This window comes from Macaca thibetana, chromosome 3 (assembly GCF_024542745.1).
Source record: "Macaca thibetana thibetana isolate TM-01 chromosome 3, ASM2454274v1, whole genome shotgun sequence".
NCBI lineage: Eukaryota > Metazoa > Chordata > Mammalia > Primates > Cercopithecidae > Macaca > Macaca thibetana.
Window position 1 is genome coordinate 34799267 of NC_065580.1, and position 17676 is coordinate 34816942.

A 17676-nucleotide genomic window follows, 5' to 3' on the forward strand; every position below is an offset into this window, starting at 1 on the left:
TTCAAAGCTAAGCCTAACTGTCTCCGTATTACATTTCAAGCCAACTACAGCATCAACTCTGTCCCATTAATTACAACAACTGCTCTTTTTCTTTGCCAACTCTGCCCTAGCTATTGGGAAATTTACCAGCAACTGGACATCTCTCTCTAAGGCTTCTTCTACATCATAAAAATGTTGTTGAGTTATACTGAGGTGGAATGTAGCTTACAACTCCATTTTTGACATGTTAGACTATAAGTCTATTTTTATAAAAATAACTGAACAGTGCATTCAATGGAACCATCTTCTTGATCTAAGTAACAATAATTAAATATAAAATCTCTGTCGTATGTATACTTCTATGGTGTACATATGTTTTTATTTGTGTGTACACACATATATATGCAGTGATGATGATGTAAATATGCATGTATATAAGCTGTGGTATTCACAAGCAACCATATATTCTTCCCTTGATTCCAAATCACAGGGTTTCTATATCAATGGACTTCCTTGATAAAACAGAAAATTTAATTTTATACATATACACAGACACACATACATACACAGAAAGAGAGAGAGAGTCTCACTCTGCCACCCAGGCTGGAGTGCAGTGGTGCAATCTCAGCCCACTGAAATCTCTGCCTCCCCGGGTTCAAGCAATCTTCGTGCCTCAGCCTCCCAAGGAACTGGGATTACAGGCATGCACCACCATGCATGGCAATTTTTTTATTTTTAGTAGAGATGGGGTTTCAGTATGTTGGCCAGGCTGGTCTCAAACTCCTGGCCTCAAGTAATCCATCTGCCTTGGCCTCTCAAAATGCTGGGATTACAGCATGAGCCACTGACCAGTCGAAATATTTAATTATATTTAAGGCAAAAAAACAGTCAAGAACTTCAACTCCATTACGAGAAAATGTAACACGAGTTCCTCTTGAAGCAATAATCAATTTAGAAAAATATTTTGACATTTAATTATATATATATTTACCATATCATTGAATAGAGTTATTTTCTAATCCATGACATTGTATATTTTTCTAAGATCAGATTTATCCACATTAATATACTAGTATAACCTTTAAACTAAGGTGACAACTGATCAAGGGTGAAGAAGAATACTTCTTAAATACCAAGAGACATTTTGATTATATGGTTCAAATTGTAAAGAGTCTTGTAACTTCATCAAATAAACAAGACTTTAGCTATAGCTTTGAAATAGTATCAGCTACATAAAATTGACCTTGGAAAATTGTGTTTTCAAATGGTATGAAGATCTTCTATTGAACATTGTAATTTAGCAAGGACCACAAAGGTTTTCCTAATCAAAGTGTAGATGCATTTTATCAGTACTATCCATAGGTTGTTTTCGTTGTATACACTGCAATTATTGCAAATTTGGGACTGACTCTAAATCCAGCCCTTAGGGAATTAGTAATAATATGGGCATAGAACATGCATAATATTTCCACCATTTCAGAAATTTCACTCTTTCCTCTTCCCATTTTTCTGATTCTCCAGCAGAATCACTTGTCTGATATTTTTATCACAATAGTGGTAGATTTGTGTTCAGCATAATGTCTGTGCAGTTTTTACATAAATCATTATGTCTACATAAATCATAATTTTACATAAATCATAAATGTCTATCCAAGTTTTTACATAAATCATTAATTCTTTTTATTGCTGAGAAGTATTCCATCATATGACTGTGTCACAATGTGTTTATCCACTCACCTGTTCATGGATATTTGTGTTGGTTCCAGATTTTGGCTAATAAAATTGAAGATGTTACAATTATTCTTGTGAAGGTCTTTGTGTAGATTTGTGTATTTATTTCTCTAGTGTAATCGATTTGGATTACTGGGGCATCGGGTAACTACAAGAAACTGTCAAGCTGTTTCCCAAAGCAATTTATGAGAGAGTCCAGTTACATCGTATCTCCACCAACGGTTGGTATTCTGGGTCTTTTTAATTTACCTATTCTAAGAGGTATCTCATTTTTGTTTTTAGTTTGCATTTCAGTGATAATAATAAATTTTCATGTGCCTATTAGTCACTTATATATCTTCTTTTATAAAGTGCCTGTCCACACCTCTTAATCATTTTATCTTTTTAATATTGAGTTGTAAGTATTCTTCATATATTCTAAATGTACATTGTTTTCTCAGATACACATATTGTTAATATTTCCATATCCTTTGGCTTGTTTTTTCATTTGATGATCAAAATGTTTAACTTTATGAAGTATAATTTGTCACTTCTTTCTGTCCTGCTAAGAAATCTATTTCTATTCCAAGGTCATAAAGATATTTATTTATTCGCTTTCTTCTAGAAGATTGAAATCTTAGCTTTTAAGTTTAGGTTTGCAGAAATTGTCCTCCAACATTGTTGTGACTTTTAAGTATGTAAAGTGAGTAATAAGAAAGCTTTTCTTCTTTGAAATGCGTGAATTTATTAGCAGTGATTAAGAGTGTCTATGTGGAGGTTAGCAACATTAAAAGATAATTTCATATGCAAAAGTCTTTCTTTATAGACACCCAAAATTATTATAAAGTGAACACTATTTTGATGCCCTTTTACTCTATTTTATTTTGATGGAAGTTAGTGGATGATTCAAAGCCAGAAATCATGCATGTGTTCCTTAGTTTTGTTAGAAGCATCCTGTATGGCATTGCCCAAGACCTTTCATCTCCATTAGCACAAGGATGGTTTGTCATTCTCTCAGTAATCAGGATGATAGGAGAAATTAATTAAGTTCAGTGTAGATGAATTTACTGACTAGCCATTCCCACATCCCTGCCCCAGCATAATCACTTAAAATGGCATAGCAGCACTTCCACATGCATTATATATAATTGGAGCCATAGAGCTATCCTATGAAATAAGTAGGACTGATATTATTATTTTACAGATGAAGAAATATGATTCTTCTGAACAATACTAAGTTACTAAAGGCTCCAAGAGGTTGGTGCTGAGTTAAACAAATTAGTAAATGACAAAGAGACTTAAACCTTATCGGCCAACATCATCAATCATGCTCTTTCCCAATACCAGGCGGCATAAGCTCATTTAAATTTATGTACTGGGAATTGATGTCTCTGCCTTAGCCCACCATGGTGGAGGATACATTAATGCAGCTGATGTTGAGTATTCACTATACATAGTGCTCTTTTATACAATATACAAGGAATATGAAGGAATGTAAGATATACCCATGTCTTTCATGATTGTTTTCAGACATAACTATAATATCAGAAATATATAAGATGTATAAAAATGGTGAAATAAACCAGAACTTTAGTAATTCAGACAAGAGGAAGTTTACTCCTGAATGACATGAGGCTATGTCATAGAGATAAGTGAGGGGATTTGTCCTTACAGTGTTGAACTCTGCTTCAAAGACTCCGTTTATATTCCCATAAAAACTGAACAAAGTTTTTATGTTTGGATTGTTGGCTACAAAAATTTAAATCTAATTGAACACTACAATTTCAAACCTTTCTCAATTCCATAACACTACCATCCGGCAGTTTGTAAACAGCTCTGGTTATTGGCTCTGCTATAACTACCATTAAAAATATGGTGGACAAGGAAATTAAAATAAAATAGAGTTTTTGAAAGGCTTTTCAAGGCAGAAAGCATAACAGTGTATAGAGTCAAGGAAAGCTGTTTTAGTTACTTACTATGTGACCTTTGGCAAGGAAGTCTTACCTCAATTTCTTCCTCTGTAAGATGGTAAAATTAATACCTACTCTGCATCATTCATATAAGAATTATAAATAATAAGTGTAAAGTAGCTACACATAATAATTTTTCAGTTAATGGTAGCTATTATCACAAAATAGCTCTATTTAAAGTTGAAAAATTTGGATCTCAGATAATTGATGAATAGATTCTTGTAACAATTATTTATTTTGCAGTGCTACATGGAAATAATTTTATTAGATATTGCTTTAAGATACAAAAAAATTGTTAGGTATTGTTTGAAGATGCAAAATACTACTAATAATATTTCCCACTTCCATCAGCATCCAGAGATGGAGAATGAGTTAGAAGAAAGGACAAACAGGCAGAAATGACTGAACTGTAAGGTAATGAACGAGAGACTAAAGTATTATCAAGAATGGACTGAAGGCAGAATCAGCTAACTACATGTTTTAGAAATTGGGTAATAATTCTGTAAATCAGATTGGAACATGATGCCAACAAATATTTCTAAACCGAGCGTTACTTTGGCAAGACATGGTTACCAAATCCCAATTTTGCCTTTTACCTACCTCATTGTGTAAGTTCCCAAATGAAAAAAAAAATCCACAGAGCATGAAGCAAAGTTAAGGAACACTATATTACTAGCTAAAAGTACAGTTTTAAAACCTTTGTTTTTCTTTGTTTTGAAAGCATAGCATACTGTATGAGTCTTTGGAGACACTATTTTTTTTCTCTCACCGAGCTACTGAAATTCATTTGAGATTTCCCAGATGTAGAAAAATAGATCAATCATTTTCTACTGTGTAATTTTCTACTGTGTTCAATCATTCTGCTAATATTTCATTGTGTGAATGCACTAAAATATAATTATGATTATCCTGTTTATGAGTATTTGGGTTGTTTCTAGTGTTTGTTATCATGAACATAGATGCTAAGAACATTTTGTCTCCTTGGTTTCTCATGAAATGTATCTAGAATTGAAACTTCTGGAATATTAAAATTGTAGTGAATGCAAAGATTCAACTTTAAAAATTAAATTGCATTGTTTTCCAAATTTATTATACTTTTTTTTTGAGACAGAGTTTCCCTCTGGAGTGCAGTGGTGCAATCTCGGCCCACTATAACCTTTGCCTTCTGGGTTCAAGCTATTCTCCTGCTTCAGCCTCCCAAGTATCTGGGACTATAGGCACTCGCCACCATGCCTGGCTAATTTTTGTATTTTTAGTAGAGATGGGGTTTCACCACGCTGACCAGACTTGTCTTGAACTCCTGACCTCAAGTGATCTGCCCGCCTTGGCCTCCCAAAGTGCTGGGATTACAGGCGTGATTCACTGCACCCAGCCTATACTAATTTATACCTACCAGTAATGCAAAAAAATAAAAAGGCCTTCATTGATCTTTAATTTCTCCAACACCTGATAATTTTAAAATTTCTTAATTTTTGGTAATTGAAAGAGTTGTTAAATGCTATCTCACTATGATTTTTACTTTTACTTCACTGATGAGTAAAGAGACTGACAGTTACTGTCTACTAAGTATTCATGGCTTGTGGAGTGTTGAGCAATAGAAAGAATATTTAGGTCCACCTAAGGGCATAAGATAGTAATGATTTCTCATTCAAAAGGGATATTTTGTTAAGACTGGGGCTGATCTTTTCTATTTCTTTTTTATTTTTCCATAAGTTATTGGGGGTACAGGTGGTATTTGGCTACATGAGTAAGTTCTTTAGAGATGATTCGTGAGATATTGGTGCACCCATCACCTGAGCACTATACACTGCACCCTCTTTGTAGTCTTTTATCCCGCGTCCCCCTCCCATCCTTCCTCCCAAGTCTCCAAAGTCCATGGTATGATTCTTATGCCTTTGTGTCCTCATAGCTTAGCTCCCCCATATCAGTGAGCACATACAATATTTGGTTTTCCATTCCTGAGTTACTTCACTTAGAATAATAGTCTCCAATCTCATCTAGGTTGCTGCAAATGCCATTAATTCATTCATTTTTATGGCTGAGTAGTAGTTCATTGTGTGTGTGTATATATACACACACACACATATATATATATCACAGTGTCTTTATCCACTCATTGATTGATGGGCATTTGGGTTGATTCCATGATCTTGCAATTTCAAATTGTGCTGCTATAAACACGTGCGTGCAAGCACCTTTTTCGTATAATGACTTCTTTTCCTCCAGGTAGATACCGAGTAGTAGGATTGCTGGATCAAATGGTAGTTCTATTTTTAGTTCTTTAAGGAATCTCCACACTGTTTTACACAGTGGATGTACTAGTTTACATTCACCAACAGTGTACAAGTGTTCCCCTGTCACTGCATCCACACCAACATCTACAGTTTTTTGATTGTTTGTTTGATTATGGCTATTCTTGCAGGAGTAAGGTAGTATTACACTGTGGTTTTGATCTGCATTTCCCTGATCAATTGTATTAGGATTTTACTGGAGTTATACTAAATCTCTAAATTATTTAGAGAGAATGATATTTAGGGGATATTGATAATTGATATTAAGCCTATCTATTCAACAAGGAATCATAACTTACTTAGAAGTAGTTTAATGTTTTTCAAAAACTTGTATGTATGCTGCACACGTATGTCTATTGTGGCACTATTCACAACAGCAAAGACTTGAAACCAACCCAAATGTCCATCAATGATAGACTGGCTTAAGACATGTGGCAAATATACACCATGAAATACTGTGCAGCCATAAAAAAGGATGAGTTCATATCCTTTGCAGGGACATGGGTGAAGCTGGAAACCATCATTGTAAGCAAACTATCACAAGAACAGAAAACCAAACACCACATGTTCTTACTCATAAGTAGGAGTTGAACAATGAGAACACATGGAGACAGGGAAGGGAACGTCACACATCGGGGCCTGTCGGGGGATGGGTGTGCTGGGGGAGGGATAGCATTAGGAGAAATACCTAATGTAAATGACGAGTTCATGGGTGCAGCAAACCAACATGGCACATGTATAACTATGTAACAAACCTGCACATTGTGCACATATAGCCTAGAACTTGATGTATATATTTAAAAAATTGCATGTATGCATTGTTTGTTGGATTTACTGCTAGGCACTTGTATTAGTTTTCTAGGTCTGCCATAGCAAAGTGCCAAAGAACAGGTGGCTTAAACAACAAAAATTTATTTCCTCTAAGATCAAGGTGTCAGCCCGGCCTGTTTCGTTCTGAGACCTCATTCTTTAGCTTGTGACAGTCATCTTCTCCCTTTGTCTTCACAAAGTCTTTCCTCTTTGCATCTCTGTGTCTTAATCTTCTTCTCTTATAAAAACACAGTCATATTGAATTAAGGCTTATCCATATGAGCTCATTTAACCTTAATTACCTCTGTAAACACTCTATCTCCAAATGCAGGCACATTCTAAGGTACAGGGGTACAGAACTTCATGGGTGTAGAATTTGGGGAAAAACATAGTTCAGCCAATTAACAGCACATAATATGCTTTACTATTTGTTATTTAAAATAGTTTTTAAAATTATTTTTTAATTGCTGTTCATTGATTTTATATCCAGCCATATAGTTATCCTCTTCTATTTTTCTAAAAATCTCATTTTGTTTGATTTCTTCTTTTCCAATCCTTCCCTGCTTGTTTTTTTATTGGGCTGCCTACAAACTCAATGCAAGTGGTAATTCTGTACATCATCTTCTACCTGACTTTTTAAAAGAATGCTTTCATCTCCTCCCCAGTTAGCATGGTGTTTTTTGGGGTTTTTTTTTGTTTTGTTTTGTTTTGGTTTTTGTTTTGTTTTGTTTTGACATTGATTGAGTTTTATAAGAAGAAACATTAAGAGAGATTTTATGCCCATTGTTAACATGCTGTCGAGTTATTTTTTTTTTCTTTAATCTAAATCTCCAGACTAACTGGCTAACTCAGTTAGCTAGACTAACTGGCTGAAAAAAAGATATTGTTAGACTTCACATGTGTACAACTTATTCATCTGAAAAGAAAAATATTTAAGGGATAGGTACATGTTCATGCTTTCCCTATGAAAATAGCAGCCTTGTACGCTAAAGAATACAAAGCTAAGCCATTTCACTCTTCAAGTGAGATATCATTGCACTAGACAGTGTGGTATAGTACTTTGAGAATGTGGACTCTGCAATCTGGAAGTACCTATTTACTACTCAATAAGTGTGGATCTTAGCAAATTTATTTATTTATTTATTTATTTTTTTGAGACGCAGTCTCGCTGTGCAGCCCAGGCTGGAGTGTAGCGGCGCGATCTCGGCTCACTGCAAGCTCCGCCTCCCGGGTTCATGCATTCTCCTGCCTCAGCCTCCCCAGTAGCTAGGACTACAGGCGCCCGCCACCGCGCCCGGCTAGTTTTTCGTATTTTTTAGTAGAGACGGGGTTTCACCGTGTTAGTCAGGATGGTCTCGATCTCCTGACCTCGTGATCCACCTGCTCGGCCTCCCAAAGTGCTGGGATTACAGGCGTGAGCCACCGCGCCCGGCCTATTTCATTTTTCTATGCATCAATTTCCTCATATGAACAATGCCAATTATAATAATAAAGTATGTTCCCTATAGAATTGCTTTAGAATTAGATCCACGTCCTTACATTGCTTAGAACAACTCCTGATACGTAAATGATCAATACATGTTGACCACCATTATTTTGTTGTATGATATGCAGGAATAAGTCCAAATCAGAAGTACAACACCTTGCGTATGTATCCATTTGCACTTACCTCCACCAAAAATGTCCTTGTGTTCTTGCTAAAACTGAAATGATGACCCATCAAATGTTCATTTCTCTGAGGGCTGGGCACAGTGCTAGTGAAGCTAAGGTTATATTAGCAGAATTGTAAAGAGGCAAGCTGTTCCAGGATCATGATTGCCACCTCCAGACACTCGTCTTTCTAATAACTGTCAGCTGTCATAGAAGGTGGAACGAGAGCAGTGTCTTTAACCCATTTTCATTATTAAAAATACTGTATGGCACATGTTAATAGTGATGTCTCTACACTAGACCTCAACATATTGTCATAGCAGAACTGATGTTTTGAGGGGTTACTGAGTGTGCATCAAGGCCTGTCAGAAGATAGTTGGGATGTTTTTCCAGGCACAATTTCTTAGCTGATATTAAAGTCTCTAAGAGAACTTATTGACTGTCAGTTCATAAAGAAATCAGAGCAAGGTGAATCTTTTTTTTTTTTTTTAAAGAAAATGGGATGTTTTTTCTCTTGTATTGGTTGTAAGTGCATCGTAAAACACAGAAGAAGAGTGAAAATGTTCGTTTCCCAGAGAGTGACTTATTCCTGGCATTGAGCCTATGGACCTGCAACAATATATGATTGAACCAATGCCTTTAATGTGTGAACTTGAGGCATCTAAAGACATAACACATACTCCAGACAAATGCCCTCAGAGACAGGCATGTCATTCGGAAGACTTTCCGCATGAATAACATTGCTGACACATGGCCTAACAAAGTCTGTCAGGTGTTTTCATTTTCAAGTGGAAGAGAAAACCATCCGGTACCCAGAACAAATAGTCTCAGATCACTACGAAGAGACGCCTATATTCTACTCCAGCTGAAACTTAGGCAAATTCAAATTTTAAAAAGGGTAAAAAGTTGATGAGTGAGTACTTTTCTTTTTTTATGTTTTTGAGACAGAGTTTCTCTCTTGTTGCCGAGGCTGGAGTGCAATGGCACGATCTCCGCTCACTGCAACCTCTGCTTCCCGGGTTTAAGCAATTCGCCTCTTCAGCCTCCCAAGTAGCTGGGATTACAGGCATGCGCCACCACACCCAGCTAATTTTGTATTTTTAGTAGAGACAGGGTTTCACCATGTTGGTCAGGCTACTTTTGAACTCCTGACCTCAAGTGATCCGCCCACCTCAGCCTCCCAAAGTGCTGGGATTACAGGCTTGACTCACCGCACCCGGCCAGTGGAGTACTTTTCTACCCAAGTTATCAGACATAATTTTGATAGAGAGAAATGTTCTCTCAGACATGAAATGATCTATCGATTGCTATTGAGGTAACTTAAGACAGGCAGCCACTTCCAGCAGTCTATTGAGCAAGTAACACAGAAAACTGCCTTCAACTGGAGGCAGGTAGTTGAAGTGAACAAGGAGACTTAATGCTTTTGTTTATCAAGAACTCTGGACCAGGTACAGGGTTAACTGTCAGAGGCAAAAATATCATGCTCTTTCAACTCAAAAATCTTACAATATAGTAGGGGAAATACACCAAAAAGATCATTAAAATCAATGCTGAAAGAGATGGAAAAGCTCTACACAGAGGAGAATAAAGGAAACGAGTACCTCACCCAGGCCAACTGTCCAAAGATGATGTCTAGGACTGGAAATAAAGATTTACCTCACATGACTACTAAACAGTAAATTTTCATAATAATACCTCCTAAGAAGCTGTACCGCTTTTTAGATTCCTTTTTCTCATAATTTTTTTCATCCAAAAACACTCTAAATAAATATGCTTCAAGAAATAATAGTTTGAAATTATAATTTCAGGCAAAGATACACATGTTTACTCAAGATAAAAGTCTGTAGCCAGAGATTATCATATGGAACAAATACGAATTGTGTGCCATATTTAGAGGAAATCAAAACATTTTTCTTTGGGTGTGTAAAGTGAGTGGGATGGAACGTTTGAATTCTCTATGGCTCTTCATAGAAAATGTGCACATTCGCTTTTTCCATAGGCTTCAAAGCACTCTTGTGTTTAGCATTTATTTTCCCTAAATGGCGATTGTCCTGTGCTACACTATTTTTAAGTATAGTTAAACTCAAGATACACATCACGCTTAAGTTTGAAGAATTAATAAGGAAACAGTATAAAGAATCTACATTCAAGACTTCTTCCCTCAAACCCTTTCATCCCCAACACTCACCACCTTTTGTCTTCATCATTTAGTGTATACAGTAAATGTTCAGTGCATTTCATTTTACAAACCACCTACATTCTTTTACTAGCAAATTTATGTTTTGTTTACATGAACTTGACTTTATTGTTATATTGCAAAATGTTTTAGCCTGTAAAAACTACTAGAGTATCTGGTATTGGGATACAATGAATCATAATCTTTCCAATTCACACAAAAAAAGATTTTTAAAGAAAATTTCACAACTTTTCACTTAGTAGCATTGTTTTCAGGATAAAATAAGCAAGTTGTTAAGGAAAAAATAAGTGTACATGCCTTAGTTAAGTCTTAGACCATACTCTGGAGTAAGTTAGGCAAATAGAGGATTTAGATGGATACAGAGAAGTAAAGGAACAAGCAGAAAAGTTGAAGGAGTAGGGTCTAAAATACGAATGTTTTCAAAACACAGAGAAAGTTTTGATCATTATTCCTAAGAATATAATTTCACTCTTCCAAGTACTGAATATTATTGGAAATCAATTTTCTAAAGTTCATTTTATAAAGCAATATGGTAAGTGACTGCATTGTAAAGATAAAAAATGTACCCAGACAGAATGAAAGGGAGAAGGAAGAGAACTGACCTAAGGTACTAATGTTACAAAAATGGGTATTCCTGCACAGGGAAACATTTCCAGGGACAGAATCATACATAGATTCTACTTTTAGGCTGATATAACAAACAGCTTAGTTGGAAGTGAAGACAATCTGCTATAGACAAACACAGATCGACTCAAAAAGTTGCTCTGGAAATGAAATCGCTGATGATGAACGTGTATATGAATAGTTTGAATAAAATTATTTCAAGAAAATGTGAGTGTAAAATACTACTGTAAGTATTTAACCGATAGTAAAATACTGTAGATATTTACTGTTCTATACTATTTGCAGTTTATTTTTATTTGATTTATTCACTATTCCTGAGTTTCTCTTTCCATTCAAGGCTTTAAGCTCCTCCAGAATAGGTATATATTATACCGTCAAGATAAACCCTTTACTTAACATATGGTTGTTAGCACACTAAAGCAATTTATATTGGTTGAATTAAATTGCACTTGCATATAAAGAAGTCACGAACTCAAAGCAGACAAAACAGAGTGGACTTGGTGACCTCCTTTTTGCCATTCATCATATGTGAAGTCACAATTGACATCTCATGAACAGGGTCTGACTTCCATTTAGGTTCCTGTTTGTCAGGTGGTTGGCAGAGCAGATGAGAGCAGAGCTGACTGGCTCATATTGGATTTCAAACTTTGACCTTGGCCTCTTTAACATAATGGTGACCAATTGCACTCACCCAGCCATATGCCCATCTTTACACTTGACAGGAGAAACAGCACCATACAATGTCTTTGTTTCTGTGCAATCACAATTAATAAACCATTTCTTCCAATGGTAAAGAATTTTCCTATCTGATTTTTCACACTTCTAGCAAACAGAAAGCTAGTTGCAAATAATAAGAATGACTAAGGTTACAGTGCAGAGATGGTGTTTCTAAATGTTGACAAAAATTCACCACCCTTATGCCTTATCCAAATTCATTTTTTGTCATCTTTGGAAAAAATTAAAGATACTATGAACCTACTCAAAAATTAAATCATTGCTACCCTTTCATTTAAGCTTTGCTTCAAAGTGATGAAAGGAGCAAAAGGCTATTAGTGGCAAGAAAAAACTGATATTTTTATTTAACATATTCACATACTCAGATACTCATCTTTCCTTCTCATCAACTAAAATAACTTTTCTGGTTATGCCTTTCAAGTGAAAAAGAATTTGGAGATAACATTATCACTCAGCTCAATGAACTAGGCTTCTTGGAATCCGATGCTGGAAGGAATCTAAAAGATTAACCAGCCCAACCTCTCACCTCACAGAAGACTACTGAGATTCAGGGTCGCAGAAATACTAAGTTGAAGAGGCACTTCCAAAAATATCTAGCATTAGTCATATCATAAAAAGATAATAAATAATTTAAATGTGACTCTATCTTTGGGATTGAGGTAGATAATTAAGACCAGAATTTCTTAGCTATTTCTATTTCTAAATCTCAATTATTTTATTTCATCTGTTCTTCTTGACTGTAAATATTCATTGATTATCTACTATGTGCTTGGTTCCTGGATAAACACCCAGATAATTACAATAGAGAAGACATTTTGAGACAGAACTTAGGGTTTTATTTAGGCACATTGAAAGAGCAAACTCGAAGTGTAAAAGTACTCGATATAAGATAGGAATCCCTGAAACCCAACTTCTCTTGGAGTCAGACTTCTTCTCTGAGACTCTAGAGGGTGAAACTCACTCTAGGGGGTAAGAGGTGAATTATGATCATGGATAGGGTTGAGTCAGGATTTCTGTTGCCCACATTACCTTTGTATTAACAGTGTTTTCTGGACATTATAAAATAGATCATATATGAAGGTCAGGATTCTGGATACAAAAATAAACAAAGCAATATTCTATCTCTTCCCTAAAATAAACCTTTACTGTTAAGATTATTGAAATAGTTTCTTAAGGGTATCTACCCATCAAAAACTATGAAGAGTTTGAGATTTTACAGTACTTTCAGGTATCAAGTTAGCCTGCCATGGTTTCATGAGTTACAGCAGGACACACATGATTGTTGTGTTAGAGATACAATACTTTATTACAGCATAGCAAGCAATATATTTGTATCAGTTTCTCTTACCCCCAAAGTCCACAGGGGCACTGAAGATGGGCCCAGATGAATGCTTGCATATACAGGGAGCTGCCTTACAGAAGAGGAACCTCTGAGATTTGGGGAAACAGAATCTTTTATAATGGTCAGTAGGCTCACCTGTTTTTGCTATAGAGAAAGACGCTCTCTGTGCTCCAAGGTTTTTCACCATAAAAAAAAAATCCATATAAAAGATATTTCAAAACAAAGGTAGTCAATGTCTGCTTGCAATACATGCATAAATGCAAGAGACAATAAGGAATTACTGTAGAACATTCTCTATCTCCAGTCTCTGCTTTCTCTAATCCATCCCGCATAATACTTCTAGATCCATCTACCTTAAGCACAATTGTAACCTTTTCAATTACTTTTTAAATTTCTGTCAATGTATCCCCATTCTATGAAAGGTAAAATCAAGCTTCCTTGCCTCACATAGGTTCTGTACAACTTGGCCTCGCATTTCCATACAGACTTGCCACTCACTGTTCCCCTTTAGCTCCAGGGTCATGAGACTGTCACTTTTTCCCAAACACCAGCAACCTGACCAGGCTCCCTGCCTCATTCTGTTCAAGCTTGCTTCTCCGTCTGAAAGTCCATTCCCCTTATCTGTGTCTGTTGAAATCCTGGTTGTTCTTTATACTCACGCCAGCTCCACGAGGCTTTTCCTAAGAAAGGTAGCGTGACTCTCTTCTCTCCCGTTCCCATGCTGCTAACTGCTTGCATCTTAACTTAGATCTTACTTCAGTGGGGTGTGAATTATTATTTATATGTGTATGTGTATGTGTCACAAACTGCAATATCTCTAGAGGGCAGAACTGTTCTTTTATTTTCTTATCCCTGAGGACATGAAACATGGTATCTAGCATATAGTACACCCTCCTATTAATTGAATTAAATTTTGTGCCAATGTTTCCCAAAAATCCAAAAAGTGTAGATGACAGAGCTACATAGTTTTCTCTCTACTCTGCATCTTCTGACAGGAAGGAGCCTCTGTATAGCCATCTCCCACGCCCCTCATCTGTGCTATTTTAGTTTTCATTGCTCGTTACTGCTTTGCCTTTCTTCTTTTCTTCATACCCCCTGAAACTTACCAGATTATTAGAACAGTAGCCATGCTATTTTCTTTGCCCCTCGTTTGAGTACCCTTTCAATAACTACGTAATTGCCAGCCTGGCCCGTTCCCCAAACTTCTGTGCCTCATGGTTGATTTTGATGTTTCTAGACTCCTGTCAGTGAGCAGATCAGGAGAGGAGAGATGCTTGTCTTGCCTCAACACTGTAGTTATGTGCTCAGGCAGAGGTTTACAGGATCTGCACTGACTTTGGGTCAGCTCTTGCAAGTTCTTGCTAAGTTGCATATGTTCCTATGTAACAGATACCTAAGAGCTGAGAGTGGGCAGCCTGCCTGACCTCGGACTCTCTACCTGGTCTTCCTTCCAGGTGTCCCCACTGGGAGCACCGTAGGGAAGCTCAGTCTTCAGAGGGCATGGACACTCATGGCTGCCACATCGTCTCTCATCTGACCTTGAAGAGGATGTCATCGCAGGGGTTATGTACTCACACATGGTTTCATCATTTTACTCCTGGTCAGCATCCTCCTAGGCACATTTTTATCATTACTTATTCTTTCTTTTTAATCAGTTAATTTTCTTTTGGCTAAATCTAATTGCAGATTTTGTGTATGAATCCAAAGAGCACCTGCCTCTACGAGTATCTGTCAACAGCTATTGACATGAATAGAGTGAAAAGATTATTCTGGGAATATAAATTAAACTTATATCAGTGACTGAGGTTCAGAAATATCCTGTGTAAGTCCGGACACCAGTCTGAATAGTGTAACCTGAAAAGTGTGATGCTGGGGTCAAATCCAAAGAGAAAACCCAGCAACCCAGCCACAAGCCCTAAGGTTTGGCAAGAAGTTGTACCCAGTCCTGCCCCAGCACAACATGTGGTCCCTGGGGAAAGAGAGAAAAATACGTTAGTCATTTTTTTCTTATTTGTATTAACATACTTTTGTGTTTTCAAATGAAAACAGGAGATAACAGGAACAGATAAGTAATCTACAGCTCAGGCAGAAGGAACTGGAGCCTATAGCATTGAGTAAACCCTATTCAAGCTTCGTTGTAGCCTGAAACAGAAGCCCTGCTAACCCCTCATGAACCCTGTTCTACTAACTAAAATCAAGCCAAAGACTGGCATCTTATTTTATTCATTCAAGTAACTCAGGAGATCCCCAGAGCAAATTACCCCAGCAGAAACTTAATAAGGTCACTTTCAAAGAAGAGCTTAGGGGAGTCGCTGGCACAAAGTTCTTGTCTGCATTTCCAGGATAATTCAGTGCTTCTGTGAGCATATTTGTGCACCAGAATCCATGGTCTCCTCTATGCACAATGCCCTAATTGTGGCTACTTCTGACCAGGGTGTGTTACCTGGGTAAATGCTTCTAGGTCCCCTCTGATTCTTAGCCAGGTCATGTTAAATCTTTTAAATGGATGTTTTGAAAGAAGACATCATAGAGGAACAATACACAAATAACCAAAGTTGTTTTATGCTAATCTACTTCCAGGATAAACTTTAATAAATTGATTCAAAGCAATAAATACTTTCAAAGCAAAAACCTAAAAGGATAGTAACTCACATGTAGGTCCTCCCAGATTTACTCTCTTACGAGAATTGAAACAATGATCGTTAGGATTAGTATAATTTTCCCCCAAGAAAACTGTTTAATGTTGTTTCCAACAACAATAATTGTTGTTGAAAAGACAACAAAAAGTTTGGTTTTTCCAGTTATGCTTCCCCTCTTCTTAAAAACCTGTCTGTAAATCCTGGGATAATGAGAATGTTACAGAATACAAAGCCCCTAATATCAGAAAAACCACTTTACCTCCTGACCTTCCTTGAAGATTCCTGTAATTAGCAGATATAAGTGTTCAGAGATATTTTATCAATTTATTGATGAAAGAAGCAGAACACTACTATGGGCAAAACTGAATCCCTCTGGAGAAAAATAATACAGATATATAAATTCTCTATATCCACACCCAAATTTTACCAGATCACAAACACATACTTACAGCTATCCTTATAGCACAGTACCAAAGAAAAATACAGAAAAAAATATTCCAAGGAAGGAGAATAAAAGAGTTTTTACTCCATCCAAGGGCTATTTAATCTTCTCTTTTTATCACTGCATTTTCATAAGAGCTTGATTGAGTTTATGTCCTTGGACAGAACTCAACTGCATCAAGCCTTTTGCACCTTGTATAGTTAGAATATGGCAATTGAAAGAAATCTAGGCAACATCTCTCAAAGAGCACACATTCTTCATCTTGTCTTAGATAATATCCAAGTCTTTCCTTCTCAAGCTAAGAATCTGTTATTTTATATGGTATTACCCTTGTTTCAAAGTGCCCTCATTCCAAATCCTCTTCACCCCATACTTCTAGGTTGATACTTATCTGTACCCATTGTCACTTTTGCTAACCATAAAACATCATCACCATTTATGTCTCCTTCTCAGAGAAACTATGGCAGAACACTGGGCAGCCTTGTAAGGGTGTTGAGGAATAAAAAACCTTTTATTTCTCAAAGAAACTATTGACAAGATGAAGCAAAAGCCTTACGATCAGCCCAGACATTCCAACCGTAGTCATTGACACTTAGGGAAGAAAAACAGATGTACCCCAAAACAGATCAAGAAATGTAGCAGCAGGAAGTAGTAAATGAGTTAGCCTGCGTGTGACCAAAGGTTTTCCTGTTGCCAAGAAAGGAACAGCCCTCTCTCTATGTGTAGAGAGTTTGTGTGTGCACACATGTGCATGTGCATGTATGTTCATGAACAGGGGTCTCCAAAGGGGAGAAGAGAAATCAGATTAATAGTTAAAATATTAATAACATGATGCCTGTCCCTTATCCAGTTCCATGGACTGTACATGAGGTTCATGAATGGTAACCTGATTCCACATTGTTTTAGATCCAATTTCATTGACCCAGAGCTCATAACAGGGATTCACGTGAATATAATTTTTTTACTGATAAATAAAATTCTATGTACAATATTTATCATGTACAACATGATGTTTTGAAGTACATATACATCACGGAATAGTTAAATCTAGCTAGTTAACATAAGCATTAGATAACATATTTATCATTTTTCTGGTAAGAATACACATTCACTCTCAGCATTTTTCAAGAATACAACGTATTAACTTATTCACCATACTGTACAATAGACCTCTTGAACTTATTTCTACTATGTAACCGTAATTTTATATTATTTGACCAACATCTTTCCCCAACTACCCCAGCCTCTGGTAACCATCATTCTCCTCTCTCTTTCTACAAGATCAAC